We start from the raw sequence: 27,506 nt of genomic DNA, 5'->3' as shown, positions 1-27,506 counted from the left end.
GGCGGCCTGGAGAATACGCATCCCTTCGTCAAGTTGATATGATGTTCGAAATGAAAAAGCCAAGATCTAAAATACGGGCTAGATGTATCAAAAAACGGAGTAACATATTTACCAACCATGGCGCAGTTTTCCTACCCAAAGTGAAAGTGGACAACCACTAGGTAGCCCGTGAGGAAAAGGAATGGGACGTGGCCCTGGCTGCCAACGTGCACGAATGAATGAATTTGTTGCTACTTATGTAGTGCCGTTCAGTATAAATGTATAATCAACAAGCGATCGGTTAAGCAGCATGGTGCTGGTATATCTGCCGGTGAGCAGCATGACCGGCCCTCCGTCGTCTGAGTCTGATGCTTGGCAACGGATGGATCCCGAGGCAGAGGCTGTCCGGCACAAAACGGAGAACTCGGTAGAGGTAGAAGTAGACTTGGGAAGGAGGAAAGGAAAGGTGCTGACCGCGCCTCCATCTGACAGGCATATTTCTAAGTGTCTTGGCGTCACAATTCGAGTTATATTTAGTTACAAGGTACTCCCTCCGTTCCAAAATACTTGACTTTTATTTGTTCAAAAATGGATGTACCTATATACTAAAACATGTCTAGATACATCTATATTTTGACAAATGAAAGACATGTATTGTGGAACCGAGGGAGTAGTATTCCCTATATGTTTTTGTCCCAGGACAGGAATGAATGTACTGTGAGTAGGGCTGCAAGAAAAGCTCGAGGCTCGTGAGCCGCTCGAGATCGACTCGTATTTTTGCTCGACTCGAGATCGACTTGAAAAGAAATGATTTGAGTATGAGCACTTTATGTAGCTCGATCGAGAAATGAGCCGATCCTGAGTCAGCATTAGCTCGCTCGATGGCTCGATATCATATATGCATATTAAATAATCTTCATGTCTATTTCGAAGAATTAGGATCATCATTGCCATATATGTTCAGTACGTTTTTTCCCCTTCATTTTACCTTTTTTTTCTTCATTTTATCTACTAACAAACATGGAAATTAAGTGTGGAGAAAATTTAGCCTCAATATGACACGTGGCCAACCGTGTGTTCAATATCTTATTTTTGGCCCAAGTTTGAGAGCAGGCGCACCTTCATTATCTTCTATCCACAATCTCTTGTTATTAAATAGTAGTCTTCAGTTGAGAAGGAATAAGTCAAATTTTATTGTGATTTCTTTGTTGTGATTTATCTTACTTTAAAATTTGCCTTAAAATAATTTTAAAAATCCTCTTATTTAGCTCGAAACTAACTCGAGATCGACTCGAAATCGTTACAAGCTGAGCACGAGCCACTTTCTACAGCTCGATCTTGAGCTTCGCCCATTTGGAGCTCGCTCGAATTTTAGTATGAATTGAGCTGAGCCTAAACCAACTCGCTCGAACTCGACTCGTTTGCAGCCCTAACTGTGAGTGGTAATGTTAGCATTGGCAACGGACACAACTGACTGAACCTTTTTTGTGCTTGATGAATCTGGTCATTCTTTGACTAAGTTGACCTAAAAACTGAGATAGAAAGATGCAGCAGAGCCCGTCCCAGCGAGGGAACAAAAGCCTTGCAAATTTAGGTTCCTAGCTAGAAAGCTTTGCAAATTTTGCAACTGACGAACATACCGTGCTTGAAAATAGTCGATCTCTGTATGATCTAAAGACCCACGCAAATACACCTCCACTTGTTCCCTCCTAATCAATTTCTCATCAAGGACTTGTCATAAATTCGTACTTCGTAAGGTAGCACATTTGACACTCCCCAGGAGATGTGTATATATTTCGACAATTCTACTCCTCACGTAATCAGCCACGCTACCATAGCATCAGAAATGCAGTTAGAAGAATGGAATTGGCTACACATCCCAGAGCTCAACTCAAGCATACATATGTCCTGGCATTGGCAACCAGGTCTGTAGATCAGATGACGGCGGCATTATTGTATTGTTTCCTTCTTATGGCGTCATTCTTGGAGGTGTACACGGGCTCAAGGGACCAGTAGACGGATTATTTGGTGGAGGGGTGCTTCATCCTACACATCATTGGTGGCGTATCTCGACGGCGTGGTGCAGTGAAGACTCGGCGTCCGACATGTGGCGAGGGACTCGCGCAGGAGGGTGACACTGTCTGGCGTCGTGGGGGCGTCGATGGCGGAGAGGCCTAGTAAGGTCGATGCCTGAGTTATGCTCTGAGGATGGATCGATGGAAGATGGAGGTGACGGCCCTTGCAGCGTGCGGTGCTCACTGGGAGTGTGCCGGACCAGTGTGTGACCCAGTCTAGGTAGTGGCTTGGCTGGGGCATCCGGCTTTAGATGTTAGGCTTTGGTGCGATGTCTGTTTGGTATTAGGCTCGGACATTCGGCACCCCTTCATCAAGGGACAGGAGTAGCAACAGGCGTTGTCAACATGGTGCCTTCAGGCTTATTGATGTATTACCTTGTAAGGTCTTTGAGAATAATTAATAATATTGCTGTATGCATCGTCCAGATGCAGAGGCCGGGGGTACATCATCTTTTTCTCAACAAAAAAAACTGGCAACCAGGTCTAACAAGGAAAACAATAATAATACACTTTCATAGCAAAAGTAAATCTTGAACACAAAGAGTAAGTAACATTACAAAAACATCAGTACGTACGCTTTCACAGCAGACAATTATACAAAGAGATTGTTGGTGATAAATAACTCAACAAGAAATACTAAAAAAACTATAATAGAAGTACAATTGCAGTTTCCACCAACTATGTTGAGTAACTGACGCATTGTATATGGTGCTACCAAATACAATTGCAGTTTCCACCACCTATAATTGAAGTTTCAACGTACATGGTGCTACCAAATTGCTGGACTTTAACTTTTGGCAACACATCAGCTTAACCACCTTGTTTTGCAAACACGGGGAAAGCTTGCCAAGCTCTCCTCGTATAACATTGGGACCAGAGGCATAACTTTACTGTCCAGAGGAGTTCTCCCCTCCAAAGGTTGAACGCCATTGGAGCACGTAAATTGCTTCCCAGATAATTTAGGCGAAGGCTCATCGAAAAACGTGGGCTGCTCCAAAGGTGACTTCGGCAAACAGAACTTCTCGACATGATGTCCGCATTTGGTCATTTGGACATCTTCGTACACTCCAACGCGTGGAGACTGCTCTGAACTTGTGACACGCAAGACCTCATCAAGATCATACAAGTTCTCAACCGATTGCTTCGTTGGATCATAAAGACCCAATTTCCTCCCTGTGTTCAGCATGATTCTCCCATCCTTGGGGTCAACGGCCAAGGGAACCACAACATCTGCTCCAAGGGAATAGCCTGAGCAGTCTTCTAAACATATTTTACATGCTCTATCCCATCGACCATGTTCCAGCTTCATCTGCAACTGGATCCGCATGAACAGCACATAATATCCCCTCAAGCTCTACCACAAATGCTTGGGATGGACTTGTGTTGTTCCACATTGCGATGCTTGAGGGGCAGGGGATGACACCAAACATCCTAGTCGCAATGTTATACGACACAATGGCCCTCTCATAACTCTGGCCTAACCTTGGTTCACTCATCCAATATAGTACTCCTGACAGATAGGTTGGTGGCATGCCATTTAAAGGAAGAGGCGGCTCAAAGTGGTCTTGCACCGAACCAGGGGCAATTACTGAGAATGTCAATAAATATTGACGAGATTCGAAGTCCTTCAAGTGGTATAAGATTTGAACAATGACATGCTCCTGTGTCAGAAGATTGAACCCCAGGCCAACATTCCTGTTGCCAACACCAAAAGCATGATCTTCTGGTGTACGGATACTGTCGTGCATCGTCTAGAGTATATGGTTGGGCACATAGGCGAGCCTCCCTCGAGTGCGGTAGCTACTGCAGTAACCTGTGCAAGGGTTGTAAAGATAGTCCTCACTCTCAGTACTTAACAGGTTCATGCCATGACAAGGCTTGGAGCAAACCACCTTTGTGTCAAGCCATGTTCCTTGACTAGGAGCCTCTCGAAGCAATTTACCCATGGGAGCAAAACTGAAACCCAGACCTCTAGCACCCTTGCCCACAAGCATGATCTTGGGCCTCCTGTCTATGTTGTTATGCTCATAGTAAGAGCGCATGAAGCTTCGACTCTCGACCAATGTAAGCCACTGCTTGCTGACCAGCTTGAACTGCACGGCAAAATTACCCGGGAGTCGGAGTAGGATCTCCTTAGTTGCCTTGGCCAGGGGAGAACTCAAGATGGCAATGGGGCCCCGAAACCCGTGTCCCCGTGGGTTTTTACCCTATTAGATGATGGGCGACTTTCTATACCCATGGGGCTGCTCGTGGGTACATTATAAAACCCGCATGTTTCGCGGGTTTAAACCCATTTGAGTACTACCCGAACCCAAAACCCGACAAACCCGTCAAAATACATTATTTAGCATGCACCAATCCATCTTGACTCAAGTGGCCTAAAGCCACAGTGCCCGAGCAGCCGAGCCCCACAGCGTCGAGGCCCTGAAGTACAAACTAACCCCTCGCCCGATCGCTGCAGTGTCGCTCGCTCTTCAGGCCTCTCTCTCCCGCACAACACAACACCTAAACCTAAACCTAGGTCCCCCCAGCCGTCGCCTGCTGCTGTAATATGCTCCTGTTCTTCTTTCAAATGTTGTTGTTTTCATTGACTGCTCATGGGGACGGGTTCCCCGTGGGTTTTGAAAACCCGACGGGTTTAGGGGACGGGCAAAAATTTAACCCCGCGCACGTTGGTGGGGACGGGGACGGGTTTGCGATTTTCTCGTAGGGATGGGTTTGTGCAAGCAAAACCTGATGGGTTTCGTCCCAGTTGCCATCTTGAGGGAGAACACAAGGCTATCTCTTCATTTGTTCTGTGCACCGGAGCAAGATTCTCTTTAAATAAACTGACTCTAGGAGCAGATTGCTCAGTTTCGTAGGATGAATGAGTTTCTCTGATTGCAGAGTCAATTGCAAGAAACCACCACATTTGTGGCTAGGTTTGCAGGAAACTACCAAGTTGTTAATCTGTTGCAAAAAACACCGTAAAATCTCTTAACCCGTTGCAAAAAGCACCGAACAGCCGTTTAGCCTCGTTTGATCTCTTTTTTGACAGGTGGGCCCCGAAAACGCTGACGTGGCGTGACGGACAGGCAACGGCGCCGTTAGGAACAAAACGCTCAAGACGCCGCGCCGGTCGGTCCTGTCGGTGCTCGCCAGACAGATCCCCCCCGCGCGCTCTCTCTCTCTCGCCCCTCTCCTCTGTCTCCTCTCTCTGGCTCTGGTCGCCGTCGGTGAGAAGCCAGCTCGCCGCCGTCCGCCATGGTTTCGTGGAGCGACGACAACGAGGAATCGGGCTACGAGTACTCTTCAGGTGGCTCCCCTATCAAGGTCAGTGATGTGTACTCGTAGCTAGGGTTCTTTGAGCTAGGGTTTCGGTTTGGGGATTTTGTTTTTCCTGCTCGATTTGAACCCATGAGATGGATTATGTGCGTTTCTTTTGTTGATGTAGATCCCGGCTACAATCGAGGACCCGAACTACTCTGGTGTTGACGATGAGGTGATGGTGATGTGTGAGCATGGCCAGCCGGCGAAGAGGCATGTTTGCTTCGAAGGGATTAGCACTGGGAGGAGGTTCATTGCCTGTGGACTTGATGTGAGTGCTAGCAAAAATCTGTAGTTTGCTCATTTTGTGAAGAAACTATAAATTGTTCATATGCACTGTTCATTGTTCATGTTCACTATTCATTGTTCATGTTCACTGTTCACCTAGTAGTTTAGTTAAAGGTACTGTCATGTACCATACCATAGTGACTGAGTGAAGTAAATGAATTGTTCATACATATAAATGAACAACACCACAATGATATAAATGAAGTAAATGAATTAAATTGTGCTGTTAAAAATTAAGTACATAGATATAAAATTAAGGTATCCATAGTGACTGAGTGAAGTAAATTGTGCTGTTAAAAAGTATCATAGTGCATTGTTCATAGATATAAATGAAGTAAATGAATTGAACTGAATTGTATTGTGCTGTTAAAAATTAAGGTATACTATAGTTGTTTTGAATTGGACTGAATAGAAGTGAAGTGAAAAAGGAAGTAAATGCATTTGTACTTGTTGTTTTGCAGGAAGCAAGCAGTTGTGGTGTTGTTCAGTGGGTAGATGAGGAGTGGCCAAAGCATCTGCAGAATGCTCTTCACAAACTATGGCTTTTGTATGAGGATTGCCAGCGTGCTAATAGGATGGCATGTCTGGAACATTCATCACTTGTCCACAATCTCACATCACAGAAGAACAAGCTACAGGAGACTTATGAGAAGCTTGTTGAGGATGTGAACAACCTACTTGATACCCAGGACAATATTCCCAAGGAAAATGAAGTCCAACAAGGTGAACATGAGGAGATCACTCCTCCTTTGGACAACAATATTTCAGCTTTGAAGGAACAGCTGGGTGCAATGGATGCTGAGAACAAAGAACTGAAGCAAAAGGTTGACCAGTTGAAGAGCATTCAGGTTGCCCAAGGTAATGTGATTAGGAATCTGAAGTTTGCTCATTTGAAGGAGAAGGAAAAGTTGAGCACTGAGAGGAGGAATTTGGAGTTTCACATTGCTGATCTTGTCAAAGCTAGCACTACAAAAAAATACACTTCCATGATGATACGTGTTTGTCACAGTAGGTCGCATTTTCTGTCATGCATGTACATCCATGACGATTTTATGACAGAATCAAGATAGTCATACCTGTGCTGTCGTAGAAGTGTTCCATGACATTACCAAAATTATCATCACGGAAGTGTCCACTTCCATGACGATAAATCCCGCGTCACAGAAGTGCTTTCGTCAAGGGTGACTGACACATGGCATCCACCGTAACGGAATGCCGTTAAGCTATCGGGTCGGGTTTTGGATCCGATAACCCGTTAACAGCCCCGACCAATGGGGATTTTCCACGTGTAAAATCATCATTGGCTGGAGGAAACACGTGTCGGCTCATCGTTGGGACAGATGTCATCCACTCATTGGACAGAAGGCGCCTATGATACGTCGACACGTGGCACGGCCCAATAGAGGCCCATTCCTGTGAAAAGGCCGGCCCGTTTGACTTGGTCAAAAGGTGGCGGGCCGGCCCATGTAAAGCCTGTTAACGGCCTGTTCGCATATAGCCCATTTACAGCCCGCTAACCCAAGGCCCGTTACGCCCTATCCGAATTAGGCCCAGTAGCGTCATCTGGGCCACCAATATGATTCCAGCCCATTTTCACTTCTGGCCCATGTATGGCCCATGACGTCTTTCGGCCCATATGAGGCCCTATGTAACTCTTGGCCTATTAATGGCCCGTGGTGAAACTGGCCCGTAATGAACAGTGTATCACTTTACACCCATTAATGGCCCGTGGTGAAACTGGCCCGTAATGAACAGTGTATCACTTTATACCCATTAACGGCCCGTTATTCTGTTGGGCCGTTTCCAGCCCATGTTATCTTTCCGCCTTCTCAGAGCCCATTTATTCTTGGGCTCATTTCCAGCATTCGTTTACTTACGGCCCGTTACTGTCATTTTCTGCTTGTGGGCCAAATTCAGCCCGTGGTTACAGTCGGCCCGTTTGTGGTCCGTTAATACGTTGGGCCGTTTTCATAGCGTCATCAAATACGGCCTATTAACGATGGCCCGTTATGGTCGGCCATGAACGGACGATTCCAACTCTAACCCGTTTACGGCCATAATGCGGCCTGTTATTGGCCCATGTTTGGCCAATCGATTATACTGCCCGTATAAGGCCCATTGATGATACGGCCCGTAGAAGGCCCATTGTTTCTACGGCCCGTAGAAGGCCCACTGTTTCTACGGCCCGTAGAAGGCCCACTGTTTCTACGGCCCGTAGGAGGCCCAGTGTCACTACAGTAAATATTAGCCCATGGTTATTGTGGCCTAGTTTTAAAAAATAGGTTATTGCAGCCACTAGCAAACCACGGAAAAAGAACTGCAATGACTACAAGCAAACAAATAAACAAGACAATAAGGAAATAAATAAGCAAGCAACTTACGCTAGGCTATCACGGCTATCACACATATTACATCCACTAAGCATCAAAGTTCGCCACCAGTGCAAATAAACGCGCCGACAAAAGAATATACAAAATTGAGAGCACTTCAGAAGGCACTAGGCCTGGCCACGTCGGGCCCCCCAAACAGCTGAAGAAGCTGAGTAGACCTCAGTTGTGTCAACGATAGATGCATCAACACTAGATTTAAGGCATGATGGTGCGCACGGTAGTCCTCTGACATCTTCATTGCATCTTTGACTTCAAGTCGGAGCTGAGCTGAAGCAAGCCTTTCCGCTTTAAGTTGAGACTGAAGAAGTCAAACTGATTGAGGCAGCGACTGCACAGAGGTTGTCTCACACTTGCTGGTGAGTAGGTTCAACTCACTGTCTTCATCAAGACAGGACCTTGGGGTCATCTCGCTGTCCTCAAGATGGTTTGGCTCACTATCTTCCCTAAAGTTCTGCCTGGCGTAAGAGATACGAGTCTGAAGAGAAACAAGGAGACACGTAACATGTTTCACAATTATATAAGCAAATAAATGGATCTGTTCTGCATAAGGAACATGTTTTTACAACTATAATTTGAAGCTGGTAGTTGTTGCAAACATCCAATCAGATGTAAACAGCAAAGCAAACAGCAGTGGAGGAAATGATGCCTATCCAAATCTATACTAGAACAAAGTTTGAAGGCTTGAGAAGGATGAACTTACATTACATGTTAACACGGGCTGGACAAAGCCCTTCTCCATGTTGATGGAAGGATAATTCAATAAATTCCCCAAAGAAAATTCTTTATAAGCGTTGCCATTATTCTACATTTTGCAAAGAGTAAATATAGATCAAATAATATTGGAAGAAACAGAGAATAATGAAGCTCAGGTGCAGACTGATGATACATAATCAAATAGCAATTAATTAAGTACAGCGTTACAAGGCAAAAGGGAGAGAGGTACTGACAAGAGCAATGCAGAGCCCATTATTGTTTTGAGATCGTATGATCCTTTGAGCAAGGAGATTCATCTGAAATTAGTTTTCATACAAGAGAGAAGGTAAGGCACAAGTAGAAATTTAGGAGTTCAAATTTTGAATTGATATCATAGACAGTACCTGACGCTGGGCTCCCAGCAGTTCTAATAGGGGTTTGGCCACTGGAGTAGGGGTAAAGTGTGGTACAGTTGGGCCTGTGTTTTCTGTGGCTGCTGATCTATTTGATTTAACAGGTATCACTACCTTTTCCAAATACCTAGTTTGTACTCCTTGAGGATCTGAACTCACCCTCTTCCTTTTGGACATCTATTACGAAAGAACAACATTTGACTGGAAAAACATAGTGTGACGACACATGGAATAGGTACAGAAAATGGATAGGTATGGCATATACTCATATATGATGCTTAAACTAAGTAGATGGTGTAACAAAGTAGAAGTAATGCAAGAGGTCAGATGCAAAATATGTGCGACCAATACAACTTTGCAAAGTTAGACCAAGCACCTTGATGGGTGAATAAGATAGGCCATCCTCCACCATGCCAAGTTTGTTAGCCAGTGGATCGTTCCGCAATATTCCTCTCGTGCGCCCATTCTCATATTCATTTTGATAATGTTCAATATCTGACATGCATGAAAACATAAAAACAAGTGAGATTTTCTTTGTAATGCAGAAGTGATTCTAATCCAATACTGCCTCCCTGTAAACCCCTTTGTGCTATCTCTGCAATTCTTTTAAAAGATGCCATGCATGCTGTAATTTGTTGTGTGCATTAATATAATGTGGCCTACTACTCAAAATATGAGAGCTCCAGAAGTGATGACACTTCGCAGATGATAGCTTCAACATATAGTAAAGAAGAACAAGTCGACCTGACCTGACAGATTCAAAATATACTAAGGGAGAACAACTCGACCTGACCAGTCGACCGCAAGAGAAGAGTATCATCTTAAAGAAGAGCAGAAGAGCAAGCAGATTGAAGATATTACAAGTCTTTCAATACAATGTCGGTTGGCCACCCATGATGAACCAGAGCGCACAAAGAAATACTATTCTTTCCGGTCTCTCCATATGTGGCTCACATGCATTTCGAAACTAAAGTAGGAACATTTAGCTAACCAATTAAACATCTCTCAGTTTTACTAATATCAACAATAATATCATATATGAATTTGTACAACTAAGCTTGTTTAGCTCGATGGGTGGAGCAGTGCTATTATGACACGAACCACGTAGGCTGATTGTGGTCATCATAAAATGGGGAAAACATAAGCATGATGAGTACAGTGTTGACCGTGGCAGTGGGATGGCAGATCTGAAGCTGCAAACCGCACAAAGGGTAGTTAGCAACCGATGTTTGCTTTGAAATAACTACTAAGATTTGGTATGGACAAGAAAGTACGGTCAACAAGTGACAAAGAAATGCAATTATGTTGTCTCTCTATATGTCACGACATGCATTTGGAAACTCAAGTGGGACCTTTAGCTAACCAATTAAATGTGTCGGTTAACTAATATCAGTATCATATCACAATCATATTTGAACAACTAAGCTTTTGAATTCTGAGTGTTGTGTTGTTTAGCTTGAAGGGTGGAGTAATGCTAGTACGACAGAAAGCACATACGCAGATCATAGTAGAGTAGATAAAAGGGGGAAAACCCTAAGCATCAAGAGAAAAATCAGGAAAGTGGAACTAGCTGGACCAGTGGGTGGCGCACATGCTTTTCGAAACGAATATAGGAACATTAGGTGACCAATTAAACGTTCTCTGTTTTAGTGATATGAGCATCATATCAGATTCGTATTTCAACATGTAAGCTTTGGGTTGAGGTCTTGAGGAGCAGTGCTAGCACGACACGAAGCACCTACGATGATGGTAGTGAATATAAAGGGGGGAAACCATAAGCTTTACGAGTATAGTGCCCGTGCCATGGCGGATCTGAAGGTGCAAACCGGACAAAGCTACTTCGCAACCAATGTTTGCTTTCAACTAGCCACTACGATTTGGTACGGACAAGAAAAGTACAGTAAACAAATTATGATCTATTTTCCGGGTGAGATCAATAACTTAAGCACATATGGAAGAGTACCACCTCTCTTGCAACGCCATGTAGGCCTATGCTAATACGTTGAGGGTGCTGCGGGTGCGATGGCTGTCGGCGGCGGGGAAGAAGACTTTAGACGGCAGACGGCCGGGTCGGGGGATATATCCTGTTGCGTGGACGAGGCGGTCATAGGAGCGGCAACGGCAAGGTGGACGACGGCGCCGATGAAGCGAGAGGAGGTGATGAAAGGATCCTGGTCCAGCGCCGTGGATGAGAGACGTCCATCTCTTGCAGTGGACGACGGGGTAGGGGTAGCGGCTCCGGCAAGGTGGAGGATGGGGTGGCGGACGGAGGAGGCTGGCCGCAGTGCGGAGGTTGTCGTGCCGCCGACGGTGTATGAATGGGGAAATGGAGGGGAGGGAGGGGGATCTCAAACTTTGGGACACGCTTCTCTAAAATGGGGGAAAGTTACGAACTTATCCCCCGTTTAAAATTCCGGACATCGCGTCGGTTGGGGATAGGACGGTAATCTCGCATCTCCCAAATATTTGCCGGTAACTATTTCGGGCGAGGAGAGGGTGTTTTGCCGCCCACGGTCGGCGGCCACGGTGTATGAACGGGGTTGACAGGTAGGGCGGTTGTGTCACGTCTGATGGAAGTTACACATCTGCCCCTATTTAAAATATTAGCCTACATCGATTTCGGACGAGGAGAGTTTGTTTTGCCGCCCACCGTGTATGAATGGGGAAATGGAGGAAGAGACACATGTCTTTCAGACGAGCTTGAATCAAATGTGTTTTGCCGCCCACGTTTGGCGCCCACCATGTCTGAATGGGCTCAGAGGCCGTCGTGTCACGTCTGATTGAAGTTACTAGTCTACCCCTATCGACAGCAGTGTAAATCCGGTCGATAAGGATGTCAAGTGTCAGGGGTAGACAGTAATTTCCATCTCGCAAACACTTGCTTCGGGCAGCCCACAAATTATAGTGGGTGTTTAGCCGCTTCGTTCAAAACTTGGGAGAATTAGCATTCACGTTTGCCCTGGGACCTGGCAAACTAAATTCAAATCCAATTTGTATTCGATTACGAATATCCACAGATAATTATACGTTTTGTTATTTATTTCTTCAAAACCACAACAAAGGTTTATTCCACCTTTATATATGATTATGATTTAGAAATGCCGTGATCTTCGAATTCAGTAGGTTGGATACACTCTGAGTCAAACAGTTATTTCATCCAATACAATATGCTCACACGAAAAACAGTTCACCTTATGTCAATCATACAAGTACTGAGGATTACCTCGCCTAAAAAATTCGGATCATTACAACACATGGACAACATAGGGGGTCTTGCAACATAATCCATTCAGAGACATGACACAACATGCAAGTACAATAATCTAATGACAATTTCAACTGGTATCTAAAGAAGAACCGGGATTACCTTGGGCTTCAGATAGCAGAAACAGCAGGACCTCCTCCGTCTTCAAATGCAACATTCTTACTTCCTCCAATTCTTGGGTTGCTTGCATAATGCGTGCCGCTAATTCCGTAATTTCCAGCCTCAAGATAAAGATTACCTCATTCATGGCAGCCACACCATCTCTTTCTGCCTCTAGTAGAGCCTCAAGCACTATAATATCTGTGCTCAGACTGCTCTCCGGCGGTGTTGCCTCTGAACTGCTACCATCTGGTAACATGGATGGCGCACTGCTTCCACAAATAGATTCTGGGGTTGTACATTGTGTCCTAGTGTGAACGGCGTCCTGAAAGGTGTCTGCTGGACATCAGTAAGAGATAGTTATCGTATGATCCAGGCAGTAAGCTTACATGGTAAATGACGGACGAATTATTGCTGAGCATGGCAAACTATATTTAAATGGTTCAAAGCAGCATCAACCGAAAAGAAATTAAAATGCTAAGATGAAACTAGGGATGCAAGTGGCAAATAAACGACATCCGCCAGTCCCATCTAGTTAGTTTTTGCTACCTCCCTAGTTCATTTTTCTCAAAAAACAAAAACTCTTTTGAACTATCATACCACTAGTGGACTTTAATCGGGATTAAACGGGACCCAGTTGACATCCCTAGTTGAAAGGGAGTGTACAACCACTATATTTAAGTTGCCAAGGCATCTAAGCAGTTGAAATAATCTGAGAAAGCACTTAACAGTGTGGCCTCATATAAACTACGAAGACAGTCTTGTGATGAAGTTGAGAGGAAAAGTTAAGGACTCAAATGAAATAGGCATGCATTTCTTTACGATAGTACAGCAGGCACTGCTGACATATTGGCCAACTCAGGTATAGCGTAACAACAAATAAGCATTTGAATCAAGCAATACAGCAAAGCAGACAACTGAACTATTTGTAATTCGGTAGGATTACACGTTGAGGGCACAAGCCAAGAAAGCAGCCCACTCGCATTACATTTCACATGTAGTAAAACACACTGGCTTACCATATGTTGCTGTGAAGCCTAGCTGCTGTTGCAATGTTCTTTGAAGATATCGTCAGCATCCCGTGGTTGCAAATCTAGTTGTTGTAGTTTATTCTGCACCATCTATTTAGGTAAAATTAATTTTAATCACATGCACTGGTCCGAATTGATCATCAATGGTTCATCTAAACTAATGAAAGAAGGGTGTGTGCATACACGACAATATATCTGCTTCCCTCTATTTTTATGCTTGTTCGAGGTGCCAGCCCCAAAAGAACAAATATTTTGCTTGATGGGGTTGGCAGCTCCATAATTAATAGAAGCATCAAATTAGTCATGCAACTTGGGAAGATCAAGAACACACAAACAAGTAATGAACAGAGGCTCAGAGCAGTGATGTAATAGCTAGCATCAGAAAATGTAGGGTAAAACGAACAAAAAGCAGCGGAACCACATGCTAGTTTGCTGATGTGTAATTAAGCATAGAGAACATTAAGCAGTCTGATGGAACCAACAGGTGGCATCAGAACAAAACTAAAGCATATTAACTATATGTGCACTGGTATGTAATTTAGCACATGTAACATGTTCACTGCCAGAAGTATGGCCCTACAGGTGCAAGCAGAATAACGCGTCTCATGAAAAACTGAATGATGCCCTGAAGAAATTCAAAGGTGCGGTGCTTATGCTAGGAAAGTGAACATAGGCGCCGGCCGTTGGATAATAGTACCTGATTCTCGGCGGCGTATGGGTATCGTTGTCATACTTGATAGCTAAGGATCGTCGATGGTGCTCGTGTTGCGGTTGAGTTTGGGCCGGCTGTCGCCGTCGCTGAAGCGGCTCCAGTGCTACGGTTGCGGCGCCTGTCGACATACAAGAAAGCTCATCTGTGGTAAGTGAACAATTGCACGATAAAGAGAAAAACCGAAGGAGTACAAATCGAAATAACCTGATGAGGCTGCGGCGTCGGTAAAGCAGGGCCGGTGGAGTTGAATATGGCGTCCGTGGAGCGGGTCCGGTGCAGTGGACGAAGGCTTCGGCGGGCGCGTTGTACAATGCTTTCGGTGAGGCGGATCTGTTGCGGCGGACGAGGGCTTGTATGAAGGGCCAGCGAAGGGGCGGACGAGGGAGTCAGTGAAGGGCCTACGCTGTGGTGGACGAGGGCGCCGGTTAAGCAGATCCGGTGCGGTGGACCATGATGGCGGTCAAGGAGATCTGGAGCGGTGGACAAGCCAGTCGCTGAAGCGGCTCCGGTGAAGTGGTGAGTTGGCAGTTGGGGGTTCCAAGGTGCGGAAGGTAGATCCGGCGGGGTGTGAGGTCCACCGCTGCGGCGGAGGACTAGATTCGGCGGCTTGCCATGGTTGGGGGGGGGGGTCGGGGAGGGGAAGGGGAGGGGCTCTGGGGAAGAATGTTGGGGGCAAAGAGGGGAAAACAATGGAATTACCAAAGCAGCCCTTTTCCGTTAATGTGGCAGGGGTAAAACAGGAATATCGCAGGGCTAAACTTTCGGGCGCGTGATATTTCGATGTGAGTGGGAAGTTTGAAAGCTTTTGGCGCCTAAAATTATAAGTATTCTGCTCTCGTACGGCCGACTATGATATCATGGCCGACAATTTGTTTGTTTTGCACGCAAAAAAAATGTGCAAGTTTTGAAAATCAATGTCTCCAACTCGAAACTTAGATTGTCCATTCAATTCAAATATGGATCATTGAGCTACTACTCTGTAGCTTGTGGCGTTGCACGCATGGACTTCACTCCATTATCAGCTCTACTATAAAAGAAATTCCTCTTGACGTGTTTTTTTGAAACGGAGGCAAAAGCTTTGCTTCATCTCATTCATAAAGAAGGAACTACTAACAAAGTTCGACGAGATCCATTACACCTCCACAAATGGAAGCGAAAAGCCTAGTTTCGCTGTATCAAATAACTCAAATGTTCTGCCCCCGTAGTAACCGTCGCTGATAAACAGGCTGCTAGTGTGTGCGTGGGAGGAGCGGCTGAGTAGGCCAGCTACGTGAGAGGAGCGGCTGAATAGAGCACCGAGAGTACCCACTAGGCCACTACGCAGGTGTACTTCCCCTGCATTGATAGTATAGCGATGGTTCTAGAGAACAGTAGTACCCTCCACTTCCAACTGTAGCTCCTTGGCCCTGAGATTCAAGAGTTCAAAACTGGTGCACTATACTAGACTAGACTAGAAGTACAGTACATCGCACTACTAGTTGAGAAAAGTAGTACTAGTACTGCTACAGTACGAGTACATACTCCTCCGTCACATAATGCAAGACGTTTTTTGACACTAGTTGGCGTGTACAAAAAATGGCAAAAACATACCCAAAATTTCTTAATCCACGCCAAAAACTACTACCTAGTGCCAAAAATTTCTTACTAGTGCTATTATTTACAGTATAATGCAATCCCATAACGTTCCATAATGCTAGTACTAGTAGTAAATAATAGCCTCACCCCTTCGCTGAGGAACGATCTACAGTTGGAAGGGACGAGGCCCTGCGGTTAGTACGCTCTTATCTCCTCCTCGCCAGTTCCCCTCCCCCCGAAGAGAAGGAAGTTCGTCGCTGCACCCATGGATTCGCCAGGCGGTTCTCCTCCTCGTTGGGGTTGGGAGACCTTGGACGACGATCCTCTGGGAGAAATCGCACGCCGCTCCGACGTCCTCACCGCCGCAAGACTTGGTGCTTCCTGCACCAACTTTTTCAAGACGCTGCTGAAACAGGCTTGGGAAAAGGCCATGCTTGTTGGTCTTCCATGCGTCCTCGAGGAGAAGGTTCTTCTATGGGACAATCCTTCGAACAGTCCACCGCTCCCTGGCCATGGTTGCACGTTGACTCCGCTAGAGTTGCCGAAGTTGAGAGGTAGTCGGATTTTGTCCGATGAGCAGGCCAGTAATGGAGTTTGATCATGTAGTACTTAGTTATTCCATTTCCATCCCGTAATTTCTCCGCTGCCCACCGTCTTATATATAGGTCTGGGTCGGTGCCAACGAAGATTGGCTTGCATACCTCCGGCCGGATACCACCATCATTTTGCACAACATCCACAGCAGTGCGGCCGTTTCGGTAGACCCCTTCTCCACCATTGGGATCGGCCTTCCGGATTGGCTGGGCTTGAATACGTATGATGATGCCTACATGAGATTGAAGAAGATAGCAATTGCGGACCCGCCAACAAAGCGACGCGGCCACGACGATTACTATCTCATCGCGGTGTTCGACATAAGGATTGCCATCAATGCAAGAGGCAGTAACGGCAGAGGCTGGCGCATGTTGGCGGCGGCAGATTTGTACCCCTACACGTTCGAAGACGCCGTGCACCATCTAGGCCGCATCTTCGCGGTGACAAGCCAGGGGACTTGTTTCATCTGGTTGCCATCCTACGGTACGGGAGATTACAAACGGAATGCACAAACCATCATTTGCATCCCTAACGGTACTCCATTATTTTGCAGGGACCAGTCATCCCCCGATCAAAATAAGATCGCCGATCCTGGATGTGCATTTGCATCCGCGATTCGGTCTAACCTGGAACCTTGTAGCTGACTTTGGCATATTGGGATCAACTATCTTAGCAGTCATTACCCATGGTACCACTGATGTGCAACATGGTCACACAATCTACCACGATCGGACCGTCACCATCTACCCAGGTATTCCATTTTTTAACCCTCTCGCCTTCTCTTTCATTGTTGTACTAGTAGTATACTTTGTAGTACTAGTAGGAGTACTTTTTACCTTGGAGGACACGTATAGCTAGCTAGGCCCTTGAAGACTTGAACCCACTAGCTGCCACCATTTTTGTTTTTCCATGTCTTACTATCTCATCCATGTAGCCAAGAGTGGCTATATATAATAAGCCGGTTATCTTACTTCCTCTATACCGGAGTAGTACTATTTGCTGCACAGTATTACTGACCGCCATATTTGAGCACAACATTATTATGCATGGACCTTGACTATGTACGTCACCATGTGTCCAGATCTGGGATGCCGCGTGTACCAGATGAACGGCGCCGAGTTCGACCCCCGTGATGCTACGTGGGTGCCGAGGAACACTCTTGGAGAGTACTCGCTTTTCATCGGGGACAGCTACCCCATTGTGAAGCGGATGCCACCTTCCGTGCACGACACGGAAGGCCTGCCGTTCATGAAGCATGGTTGTGTCTTCAGTGCGCACCGCCGGATGAACGACATGCTGGGACACGCTATCCCTGATTTATGCCGCTTCAGCTTGGATGAGTCTCCATCGTGTGGAACCGGACTAGAAAGCTGCGACAATGATTCCCGTTGCCCACCGCTATGGATCGTGCCATCCATGAAGAACACCTGGGACTGGAACCTGGAGGAGGACATGTAGCCCATCTATAACGTGTAAGTGGAGTACGGTAATTGTGAACGGTAGCGCTGTGAATATATGTAGACTAGTCGTGCACAAATTTATCACATGAATTGGAGATGAACTTGTGTGGCATACTGGCATTTGTCCTTTAGAATTTATTACTAGTAAATGTGTTATGTGTACGTGCAACTTGTGTGGTTGTTGCATGGGCTCCAACACGCTCTTTGAGAAAAAAGGTGGCACAGCTTTGGATATACGTGACGTGGCGGCACCATACAGTAGCATCGTTCGCTATAGTTGTAGTACACTCCTACTAGGATGACAACTCCTATAAAACATTGCGCTTGGCTCTTTGCCTCTTCGGGAGGTTCAACAGTTCGTACTCGTGTGAACCTTGCACTTGGCTCTTCGCCTCTTCGGAAGGTCCAACAATGATGATACTACAGTACAATATGCTTCTGGCAATCTGACACCGATTGAACTGCTGCACGTCCACCGCGAGGGCGAGGGCGAGGGCGAGGGCGAGGGAGAGGGAGAGGGAGAGGGCGCTGTAGTCAAAACCCTCTCCTCGTCCTGCGAACCACCGCGCGCGTGGGCGAGGGAGAGGCGTAGTAAGCAAGCTTCTCCTCATTCGGCGAGTTGACGGGACACATCAAAGCAGTACTAGTACTAGTAGTAGTAGTCCATACTGCGTCCTTTCCGATTAATATGGCTTAATTTGAAACAAGAAAAATACACTGGCGGTCAACGTATGTAACAATACGCTCTTTACGGTCACTATATATAGTTTTGCGGCGATTATACGATCACTAGCTCATCGTAGAGCACCGTATTGCACCTTACTGACCGGCCACATAGTCGACGTGGCACTTTGTTGACTGGTTAAATTGTCACCTGGTTTCTGGGTCCCACCTGTCAGTTGGCAGAGCAAAGAAATCAGTTAAACAAAACTTTACGCAGGCGCGACACGAGTCCAACCCTTGCGCGCGAACCGCCCTGGCTGTGTATGTGAGTGCGTGCACGTGTCCTCCCTCGGTCTTCCAACAAATAGTGTACATTGGCTATAAAACAAAGAGTGTAGTACATGATGTACATCTACACTTCCAATGCATTTAGCCTTTAATCTAAATCGATATTGATTGACTAATGCACCAACTTGTGCTGTAGGTATAGGCTACATGTCTATCCTTAATTACAGCATGCAACGGCCTTCATTTAATCTTCTTATCTCAATGGTCGCATGCACACATAAGTCTGCTACTGTTGGGCGTTAATTATGCCCTGGTCAATGTGTAAATCTCTAAATGTATAGTCTTTCACGGACGTAGGGAGTAGGTTGAGCACTTGAGCGTGAGCGTGTGTGTTGCGTCGTGTGCTGTGTGCCGCATGGGTGCGTGAGTGTTGCGTGCGTCCATGTGTACTCCCTCCGTTCCTAAATATAAGTCTTTTTAGACATTTCAAATGCAATACAACATACGGATGTATGTAGACATATTCTAGAGTGAAGATTCACTCATTTTGCTCCGTATATAGTCACTTGTTGAAATATCTAGAAAGACTTATATTTGGGAACGGAGGAAGTACGTGTGAGTGTTGCATGTTGCATGCATGCATGCATGCATGGGGCTTACTCCCTCCCATTGACATGTTCATATTTCAAGCTTCCTCTGTTCCCTCCATATGGTGATACTCCCTCTGTTCCCAAATAGTACGGAGTAAAAGCCTCCCTCTGTTCCCAAATACAGAGTATTTGTCTTTCTACAGATTTCAACAAGTGACTAGGTACGGAGCAAAATGAGTGAAGTGACCGTAGAGGCATAGGGATACTATAGAAAGGAAGTCCTCGCGATCCATTATTCCCCATCTCGGTCAGAGAGAACTATTCAACTAGTCTTCGCAGTGAAGTGACAATACACGCTGCAGCAGATGGGACACGTAATTAATAAGCTGAACCAGTGTGTTGGTGTTACTAAATCAGCCTTACCCAGTACTGCCATCATGTTTGCCAGTAGAGCACGCTTCCGCAAATACGCCTACGCACCTCTGTCCTCCATTAACTGACATATGGGCCCTGTTGTGGTAGACCCACATGTCATCAGTGTAACTATTTACACTCCGAAGGACGGTATATCTTGGTAGTAGTACTACTAGAATTGAGATTGAATGCACTTTCTTCCCCGTCTTCCACTCTTCTTCCTCCTCAATCCTTCTTCCTTCTCTCTTCTTCTTCCTCCTCTCTTCCCCATCGTCGGCCGCACACCATTTACCCCCGCTCACTGCTCGCCCGCCCGCGCCATCTTCCTTGGTAGCTCGCGCGTACCATATCCCCCCGCTCACTGCTCGGTCACACGAGGAGAAGCTTCTTCGCTCGCCTGCCCGAATCCACTTCCCCGCTGGCTCGCAGGCACCGAAAACCCCAATGGCAGAACCGACTGACACGCAGAGCCGCGATTGGAATTCCCTCCCCGATGTTCTCTTGGAGCAGATCTGTAGTCGTATGGACCTACTCAGCACCTTTCCGTCTGGCCGCATGCTCGGTGTCTTTGTATCGTCTACTCGTCTGCAACCGGCCGGCTCTTTTCAAGACACCCTGCTTGCTGATGCCCGATCCTCGCAGGTGGCCCAGACACCGACTTGACATGCTACCACTACCCGTCCACCTGTCCTTCATGCGCGGCCACTACTGGGCGGGCATGAAGGCCAACTGGATCGTCCTCATCCACCACACCGGTAGTCCGTGGCGTCTCGTGGATATCTACACCCAGCGAGAGATCACCCTTCCATCGTTGGATACCGCCGCCATCGAGCCTCGTGGCCCGCCGGAGACTCCTGCCTACTACGCACAAGACACGTCAAGCTTTTGGCTCGACCTCTGTTTGCAGAAAGTTGTAATCTGCGAAGTGCCCACACCATCAGAAGACTACATGGATTACAAGCTCATTGCCTTGTTCAACATGGGATTAGTCTATCTGGAATCCGGTCGCCATACATGGTTATGGCTCATCATCAATCCTGTTGAGGCAACATTTCTGTCTGATGCTATAGTGCATGATGGCATCATTTACGCGGTCGATGCACAGATTGGCTGCCTATACTGGTGGAATCTATCGTCGTGTAATTGTTCTATCTCATCTCATCTTTACCTTATGAATACAACTGCCTATTCATTTGTTACAAATTTAGAATCCATAGCATGTCTATAACCACATCATTGCTATATGTTCCTCTCATTTCCTAGATTTTTATGACCACACATGTTATTGTTAGAGTTGATATGAGAACAATTGGCATCTAATGATTGTTAGAATACATATTATGAGAATAACATCATGATTGCTATATGTTACTCTCGTTTACAAGATTTTTATAACAACGCATGTTATTGCTTAGAGTTGATATGAGAACAGTAGTAGTAAGTGCTATGGTAGAATATGAGTAGGCGCTGTCATAGCTGTTTTCCTCTCATTGTTACATGATGTTTGAACCATGACATATTGCTATAATATGAAAGCCATTGGCTTATTTTTTTAACTTGGGGTATGATTATGACCACAACATTGCAATTCTCTGTCTATGATATGTGTCACTGTTATAATAATCTTAATTCCACACATACTCTGAACATGATTGTTTATTTTTGTCCTTTTGGTCTCCAATTTGAATTGTTGCAGCAGACGCAAATGCACTGGCCTTCATGATTCCAGGACCTGGAATCATACCAGCCGATGGGTGGTGGTTTATCGCTCGTTCAGCTGACGGCGGTCATTTGATGCTCATTCGCACGTACCAAATTGACCGAACCATTACATCAAACCACATGCAGTACAATGCGTGGGGCGTTTGTGACATTGATGGCTATGGCTGCTTCGTGTTCGAGAAAGATCCCAGCTCCGTTTGGCCAGGCGTATTCAACTGGAGGCGGGTTTACAGCCTTGGCAACCACTCCTTGTTCCTCGGGCTCAATTATCCGATCATCCAACCAATCATCGATCATATCACCGGCGATGATTACTGTGCTATGCAACTTCCATTCGCGAGGGGGGCTGTGTTTACACATCATACCATGGGTTTCATGAATCACCATATCCAGAGATTCGTCGACACAGCTTGTTGCCAGATAATCTTCAGTGTGTGAAAGGCATCAAGCTTCCATGCGATGGATGGCTTTTGCAAACCCGACATGCGGCGATGTGGTTCATGCCAACAGCAAATATGCACAACTTGATTCGTGCTGATATCTAGACTGAGCCATGTATTCTGCTGCTATAGCACGATCCTCTTTTGTTGGATATTATGTACTATTGTTAGTTTGAAGCACTCCTCTGGTTTGAAGGATAGATACCTTCCTGGGATCAAGTGCATCCTAACTCACCTGCGTAGGATGTACTGATAATGATGATGGAGATGCTGTGCAGAAGCCATATATATATATATCAGTTAGGCTTCAAGTGCGTACTTGTTAGTTAAACCTATGTATAAATTGTGACACTAAATACGACTAGTAAGTAGTACAGTAGCAGTACTAGTATACGTCGGTCAAATTATTCATCATGTCCACACATTGAATTGACGTGACAACACGCTGCGCGTGAGGTGACACAAGAATCCCGGCGGCGTGTTCGGGTATTCTGGACTTCAGATTTGGAGTACCACTTATCTGTCGAAATCTTTCATCATTCACTTAAAACAGTCGATTGATCATACATTGAGTACCATATAACTGGAATTACCGATGCAAGTCGAAGAAGGATTGGCCGGTGCTGCTGGCTGGCGTCAAGTTCGATCCCACGGATCAGGAGCTGATTGAGCACCTTGAGGCCAAAGTGAGTGCTGACAGCGCAAGATTCCAGTCTCTCATCGATTTGTTCATACCAACCATCGGCAGCGAGCACGGCATATGCTACACCCAACCCGAGAAACTTCCAGGTAAGACACCGATCGGCCGTCTACTTGCACAAACATATTCCTTTGTTTATAGCTCTATTTTTCTTTTTAGACGCAGACCTGGTGAAGCAATTACAATTTGACAGTTAATAAAAAGTGAAACAAGTGACTGCAACATGCCAAAGATGTTATGAAAATGCCAACTAGGTACACTAAAACCTGTATTCCACAATACTCCAGGTATCACACTGAGTGGCCTAAGGAAGCATTTCTTCCAGCACAATTCCAGGGCGTTCAAAAGGGGCACGTGGACGCGTCGCAAGATACAGTCGGAGTGCGGCATGCACGCGATGTGGCACAAGACCGACAATACCTTGCCGGTGATGGTCAACGGCCGGCAGACGGGCAGCAAAAAAGGTTCTGGTGCTGCACACCAACAAGAACTCCGACCAGCAGAGGACCAACTGGGTGATGCACCAGTACCACCTCGGGGACCTGGAGCAAGAGAAGGAGCGGGAGCTGGTCGTCTGCAAGATTTTCTACCAGACGAACACTAGGGCCAGGAGTAAAAAGATTATAAGTTAGTTTGGTATTGGTAGTTGTACTACCTTGTCGTCCGCAAGTTGGTATTGTTGTTAACGATCTTTTGGTATGAACTTGCATTTGCTTCCAACCATCATGCCGAGGGTCGACGTGGATATAAAGCTGAATCATTTGTTTCAAACGAATTTTCAGGCACCTGATTTTTATTTGATGGGTAGCATAAGCACCCACCGTTCGAATTCCCAGTTCTCCAATTTTTTCGAAACAAGTGCATGCACTTATTATCACGATAAAAAAACAATATCCGTGCTGCATCCCAGTTATTAGTCTATACTTGCAGAATTCTCTCGTTTATTGAACACGTATATTGTTTTTTCATGTCGAGCAAGTTTCAACTGGGCTGTAGACTGCCCAGGGTTGGTTTTGTTTTTAATAGGCCCAGCCCATGATGACAACGGGGCACAAAGATCCAGCAAGTATCTACTGGCCTCTGGCCCGCCAGCGTTAGTTATATTTTGTCTTACAACATCCGCAAGCAGTTTTTTTACTGAATCAAACACACAACCCAGTTCTATTTTCCTCTTGAAACGCATGTCCTACATCCGTTTTCTAATCTCTACCTATAGTTTTACTAGTTCATATACACGTATCATTATATTGAAAACACATAAAATTCCCTTTTCGTATTTACATCCTTATTTTTGTTGTTTTTTCCCACCCAGCGCTGATTTTTTTACCACTGTTTTTCCCTTAAACCAACTCAATTGTCCCACGTCTTATTTGCTTACAAAAACAAAACGATTTTTTTGGCAAATCAATAAGTTCTTAAAAAAATGTTTATCATTTCGGGATTACAACAGTTCGGACTCCACCGAAATATGCAAAATAAGGTTGAACTTTTTGACCGTGGTCCTGGGCAGAAAATGGGTTGTAATAAATTACTTAAGAATTAGCAAATGGGCTGCAAATTATAAAAAATAGCAAATGGGCTTTATGTTGTCTGCCACAGATTTGGAGGCTGACTTGTGGGCCTACTAAGTTCATGCGTACACAAGGTTTCTCAAAAAAGAAACTTAGTCAACAATCGACTCTACCAGCGTCAGACCGTTAGATGTCAATCTAACGATAATCGTGCTTCTTCAGTCTCTGATCTTCCTGCCCCAGCCGCCCAAACCAGCGTCGTCGGAACCGCCTGCTCCCGCCTCCCGTGGCCGGCAGTGCTGCCGGGCAGGCCTCACGGCCCCATCATACTCGCATCCCTGGCCTGTCTATCCCTCTACTCACCCACACCTCATCTTATTTTCCGGCGACGGCAGCCGAACCAGTCAACGCTCGTACTCTCCACCGCGTGGGCAGCCACTGCCGTGTCTTCCCCGGCTCCGTGTCGTTCCCTTCGCAGGCCTCGCCGTCGTCCACCGCCCTGGTGCTCTCGGCGCGGCGTGGTCAACGATTTCCATCCAACGGCCGTAGTGCTTCTTCAACCTCTGGTCTTCTTGCCCCAGCCGCCCAAAGCAGCGTCGGTCGTGCCGCATGCTCTTGCCTCTCGTGGCCGGCTGTGCTGCCGCAGAGGCCTCACCGTCCCCATACTACTCCCACCGCTGGCCAGGCCACCCCTCCACTCACCCACTCCCCCTGTTATTCTGCAGCGACGGCAGCCTCACACCGCAGCCGAACCAGTGAACCCTCGTACTCCTCTCCGCGTGGGCATCCACTGCCGCGTCTTCCCCGGCTCCGCGCCGTCCCCTTCCTAGGCCTCGCCGTCGTCCACCGCCGTGGTGCTCTCGGCGCGGCGTGGTCAATGTGGTCAACGACCGACTTCCATCGGAGGAGTACTGTACGTGGAGAGGCTGACAGCTGGGTCCACGGCAGCCGCAAGGAAGTGCCTCCTTATTACGCGCAAAATAATTATTCCTCCACCTGACAGCAGGGACCCACCGGACGGGCCACCAGTATTTCGCGGAAAAAACGTTTCCTCCCTGACTGCTGGGAGCCACCGGACGGGCCATCGTATTTCGCAAAACAAACATTTGCCACTGACTGCTGGGACCCACCGGATGGACCACCATATTTCGCGAAAAAAACGTTCCCCCCGCTGTCAGCTCGGACCCACCGGAAGTGCCTCCTTATTACGCACAGAAAAATGAATACTCCCCCTGCTAGCTGGGACCCACCATGGTGGGAGGCTGACTTGTGGGCCTACTAAGTTGACGGGGACGGAGGGCTTTGTCAACTTAGTCAATATGAACGATTCTAGCTCCAGTGACCGTACGATGTCCATCCAACAGCCGTCGTGCTTCTTCAATCTCTGCTCTTCCTGCTCCAGCCGCTCAAACAAGCGCCGGCGGGACTGCCTGCTCCCTCCTCCCCGCGGCCGGCTCTGCTGCCGCGCAGACCTCCCCGCCCCACCGTACTCCCATCGCTGGCCTAGCCATCCCTCTACTCACCCACACCTGCTGTTATTCTCCGGCGACGGCAGACGAACCAGTAAACCCTCGTACAGTCGTACTCCCCTCCGCGTGGGAAACAACTGCCTTGTCTTCCCTGCCTCCGTGTCGTTCCCTTCCTAGGCCTCGCCGTCGTCCACCGCCCTGGTGCTCTCGGCGTGGCCTGGTCAACGTGGTCAACGACCGACATGCATCTGAAGTGGACTGTACGTGGAGAGGCCGACAGCTGGGTCCACGGCCGCACGCAAGGAAATGCCTCCTTATTACGCGCAAAATAATGATTCCTCCACCTGACATCAGGGACCCACCGAAAGGGCCTCTGTATTTCGTGAAGAAACGTTACCGCCGCTGATAGCTCGGACCCACCAGCTATATCTTCGCACGCAAGGAAGTGCCTCCTTATTACGCACAAAAAAAATGAATACTCCCCCTGTTAGCTGGGACCCAGTATAGTGGCAGGCTGACTTGTGGGCCTACTAAGTTGACGGGGACGGAGGGCTTTGTCAACTTAGTCAATATGCACGATTCTAGCTCCAGTGACCGTACGATGTCCATCCAACGGCCGTAGTGCTTCTTCAACCTCTGGTCTTCTTGCTCCAGCCGCCCAAACCAGCGCCGGTCGTGCCTCGTGCTCCTGCCTCCCGTGGCCGGCTGCGATGCGGCGGAGGCCTCACCGCCCCCTACTACTCCCACCGCTGGCCAGGCCATCCCTCTACTCACCCACACCCCCTGTTATTCTGCGGCGACGACAGCCTCACACCGCAGCGAACCAGTGAACCCTCGTACTCCTCTACGCGTGGGCATCCACTGCCGCGTCTTCCCCGGCTCCGCGTCGTCCCCTTCCTAGGCCTCGCCGTCGTCCACCGCCTTGGTGCTCTCGGCGCGGCGTGGTCAACGTGGTCAAGGAACGGCTTCCATCGGACGTGGACTGTACGTGGAGAGGCTGACAGCTGGGTCCACGGCCGCAGCAAGGAAGTGCCTCCTTATTACGTGCAAAATAATTATTCCTCCACCTGACAGCGGGGACCCACCAGAGGGGCCACCGTATTTCGTGAAAAAAACGTTTCCCCCTGACTGCTGGGACCCACCAGCTACACCTTCGCACGCAAGGAAGTGCGTCCGGGCAAAAAAAAACAAAACGATTCGCCCCCTGACTGCTGGGACCCACCAGCTACATCTTCGCACGCAAGGAAGTGCCTGACAGTCGGGACCCACCTGGTCGAATCGTACGTAGCGTGTCATTCTGGTCGCGAACGTGTACGTACATATATACTGGTGGATGTAGAGGCGCGCATGTGTCGTAGTAGAGGCGCGTACGTGTCGTAGTAGAGGCGCGCACGTAGCATGTACACGTACGTACAGCGGCCAGGGTGCAAGAAAGAAAATACGGCCACGTATGTGTACATACGGGCGGTGTCTCGAACGCCTACTCGCGCATACGTACGGCCAGGGCTCGTGTACATGGCTGGGTCGGAACGGAGAAACAGCGTCGTCGTCGTGTTCATGGGGAGGCAACGGAATGCGTCGTGTTCATGGGGAGGCAACGGAATGCGTCATGTTCATGGGGAGGCAACAGAATGCGTTGTGTTCATCGGGAGGCAACGGAACACGTGGGAGCCAACCAGCTGGGTCGGAACGGAATGCGTGGTCGTGTTCATCGGGAGGGCTTGGACGGAACAGGCGATGGAAACGAGGCCTGGCGTACCGCAGAACGGAGGAAACGGACCTCCTACGGTCGAAACGGGGGTCCTGTTGATCGGGAGGGGTGTGGCGTA

The 27,506-nt window shown here is 47.3% G+C and overlaps 1 pseudogene; it reads right to left on the bottom strand.

Annotated features, from left to right (window-relative positions):
- Positions 1-2,859: 2,859 nt before the first annotated feature.
- Positions 2,860-27,506, bottom strand: part of LOC123172246 (uncharacterized) — a 40,984-nt pseudogene continuing 16,337 nt past the window's right edge.

This window comes from Triticum aestivum, chromosome 1D, assembly GCF_018294505.1.
Source record: "Triticum aestivum cultivar Chinese Spring chromosome 1D, IWGSC CS RefSeq v2.1, whole genome shotgun sequence".
Lineage (NCBI taxonomy): Eukaryota > Viridiplantae > Streptophyta > Magnoliopsida > Poales > Poaceae > Triticum > Triticum aestivum.
Note: the sequence above shows the minus strand (reverse complement) of the source record. Positions and strands in the feature narration are given on the sequence as shown.